The following is a 3,208-nucleotide window of genomic DNA, read 5'->3' as shown; positions in this document are numbered from 1 at the left end:
TTCTCTCCCTGGCAGCTGGTGGTCCCCACAGCGCCAAGAGCAGGTTCCCATGGCTCTTTGGACAGCAGGGGACCTCAACCACTGCAGAGGCTCCCGGGCCCTCAGCCTCTGGCAGCAGCGGAGTTCTGTTTGGACAGCCCCTGACAGCTCTCTGCAGCCAGGAGGGCAGCCTGCCCCAGCCCATCCAGGTGAGCAAGCTTGGCCAGGGCTTCGCCATCCTGCTGCCTCCTCCTCCTCCATGCTGCTGTCCCCAGCACAGGGACCTCAAGCGGGGCCTGGGCTCAAGGCCAGCTTCTCCTCGCATCCACCGCCTCCCAGCCCCCTTCTGTCCTGCCCCAGGGAGAGCTGTGGAGCCATCCCCACGTGCTTCTGTCCCTGAGGAAGGGTCCCCTGCCCCAGGGCGTGTCTGTAAGCACCTCTGCTCTTCTGTGCCCTGCAGGACCTGCTGGCTCTGCTGAACCAGGTGGGGCCATCCACGGAGGGGATCTTCCGTCTGGCGGCCAATGAGAGCGCGTGCAGGAAGCTGCGGGAGGCCCTGGACAGTGGACAGGAGGTCCCTCTGGAGAGCCAGCGGCCACATCTGCTGGCTGCCCTCTTGAAGGTAAAGCCTGCGGCCCTGGAGCCCAGCAGCCACCAGCTGCACGGGTGGCAAAGCAGCCAGCTGCTGCGGAGCCAGCGTGCTGGGGATGCCGCCTGCACTGCCGGCAGCAGTGCCCAGAGCCTCACGCCCGGCTCTTGGCATCGTTGCAGGACTTCCTGCGCAAGATCCCCTCCAAGCTCCTCGGCGTGGAGCTCTACCAGCAGTGGATGAGCACCCTGCAGAAGCCCAGCAGGCAGGAGAAGCTGGAGGGGCTGAAAGAGTGAGTGTGGCCATCGGTCTGCCTGCTCCACAGGGACCAGACCCTCAGCAGGCTCTCTAGACCCCGTGTGGCCAAGAAGCTTTCCTTCGGCTGGCCTGGGCTGAGATCAGCCTGGCAGATGAGCCATGACAATGTCTGCTTGACTTGCATTGTGATTCTCTTCCCTCAGGGTGGCCAGCAAGTTGCCAAGGCCAAACCTCCTGCTGCTGAAGAGCTTGCTGGCCTTGATGGCTAACATCAGCCAGGGGGAGGCCACCAGCAGAATGTCCCTGAAGAACCTGGCCATATGTGTAGGGCCAAACCTCCTCAGCCCACCGGAGGAGGACAGCCTTCCCCTGCAGATGCAGGTGGAGGTGACAGGGAAGGTAAGCTCTGTTGCCCACCCACTGCCAGCCCTCTGGGCCCACCTTCAGCCAGCAGCCTGGAAACCAATGGTTTGCCCTGTGCAGGTGACCCAGCTGGTGGAACTTCTCATGGAGCTCCACCTGGAAGTGTTTGAGGAGGCAGACAAGGTGGCTGCTGCAGTGGCTGAGGAGGCACCAGCACCAGAGCCATCAAGCACAGAGGTATGTGAGGACCTCTAACAGCCTGCAGACAAAAGGCTTTCTCCTCAGAAGGCGGGACTGTGCCCCAGGGGCAATCCAGGCCATCCACCACCAGCCTGCAGCTCCTCAGAAGCACAGAGCAAGGCTGCTGCAGAGTGGCCCTCTCCCTTTGTGTGCTGATCCCAGCTGCACTGCCTTAGCTGGGCTGAGCAAAGCCACCCAAGGGTTCTGCCTTTCAGAGCTCCAGAGCAGTTGGGCAGGTAGGTCCTTGCCACCTCTTCACTTCCCCATTTCCATTGCAGGTGTCTCCAGTCACCATGGCAGTCACACCCCTGGAGAGCTCCTCTGGGGAAGGAAGGTAACACCCACTAGCTTTGATTTGAGGGAGTGCCTTCATCTTTGGCATGGGTTGACCTGTCTGACAGTCCTCTTGGTGCAAAGCTTTTCAGGGTCTGCATGGCTGAAAAGCCATCCCTGCAGGAAGAGGAAGATGCTGCTGAGGGACATGCAAGAGCAGCCCCTCAGCAAAGTGCAGCGGCTGGAGAGGGCCAACTCAGGAGGGGGCAGCTGAGATAGCCCAGGAAGGGGGAAAAGGACAAGGGGCCCAGGTGTGTACCAGACCCTTGTGTGCAAGTTTCACACTTGAAAAGTGCTGTATTCTATTCTCCTTTTCCCCTTCCCTCCACTCACCTTCCCCATTCCCTTCCCATGCCCTTCTCGCATCGCCAAGGCCAAGTAAGACTCCCAGACCCCAGGTGCCTATCCTCCAGGGCCCTGGTACCAGAGCAGAGCACCCCAGAACCTTCCTCGGGCCCCTGGCTCCCTGCCACTGGGTGCACCATGGCCATGCCCCTGGCAGGCAGATGCCAGAGGGGATGCAGCAGGCTGGGCCAGCTCCAGCTCACTCCCTGCTGCTCCTCTCTGCAGACGTGGCAGCACCCCGCTCCCCAGTCTCCGCCGGAAGAAGATGATAGAGGACCAGGCAAAGGTGGGGATGGCTCTGGGTGCAGCCTCAGCCTGGTTGGGTCTCTTCCTGCTGCAGACATGCTCAGTGAGTGCAGGGCTTTTCTTGCAGGCTGGGGCAGAGCAGCAGCCAGCTCCCATCCCTTCTGGCAGCCAAGGCAGAGGTGGCCCCGTGGCTGGTGAGTGTGTTGAAGACAAGGGCAGGATGGACGAAGCTTCTCTGCCCCTCTCTTCACTCTGCTGGAGGTGGGAGGCTCTGCTACACCTCCCCTGGCATTTCTGCTCCACAGTACTTTGCTCTTCTCTCCCTGGCAGCTGGTGGTCTCCACAGCACCTAGTGGGAGTTCCCATGGCTCTTTGGACAGCAAGGGACCTCAGCCACTGCAGAGGCTCCCAGGCCCTCAGCCTCTGGTATCAGCGGAGCTCTATTTGGACAGCCCCTGGCAGCTCTCTGCAGCCAGGAGGGCAGCCTGCCCCAGCCCATCCAGGTGAGCAAGCTTGGCCAGGGCTTCACCATCCTGCTGCCTCCTCCTCCTCCATGCTGCTGTCCCCAGCACAGGGACCTCAAACAGCACCTGGGCTCCACACCATCCTCTCCTAGCATCCCCCACCTGCAAGCCACCTTCTGGCCTGCCCCAGGGAGACCTGTGGAGCCAGCCTCACATGTTTCTGTCCCACAGAACAAGGCTGCTGCATCCCACTTTCTGTGCTGCTCCCAGCAGCACTGGCTTAGCTGGGCTGAGCAAATCCACCCAAGGGTTCTGCCTTTCAGAGCAAGGTGATTGCAATCTCATCACACATTTACAGGTGGACACATGGAAGGATGAAGAGGTTCAGAAG

General features: G+C 61.2%; 1 long non-coding RNA gene across 1 annotated transcript; it reads left to right on the top strand.

Annotated features, from left to right (window-relative positions):
* Nucleotides 1-1,320: 1,320 nt before the first annotated feature.
* LOC128897651 (uncharacterized) lies at nucleotides 1,321-1,938 on the top strand. Its single transcript, XR_008462514.1, has 3 exons — nucleotides 1,321-1,426; nucleotides 1,708-1,763; nucleotides 1,847-1,938. It is a non-coding gene; the product is annotated as an uncharacterized LOC128897651 (long non-coding RNA).
* The last annotated feature ends 1,270 nt before the right edge of the window (nucleotides 1,939-3,208 follow it).

Source organism: Dryobates pubescens, chromosome 13 (genome assembly GCF_014839835.1).
Source record: "Dryobates pubescens isolate bDryPub1 chromosome 13, bDryPub1.pri, whole genome shotgun sequence".
NCBI lineage: Eukaryota > Metazoa > Chordata > Aves > Piciformes > Picidae > Dryobates > Dryobates pubescens.
Note: the sequence above shows the minus strand (reverse complement) of the source record. Positions and strands in the feature narration are given on the sequence as shown.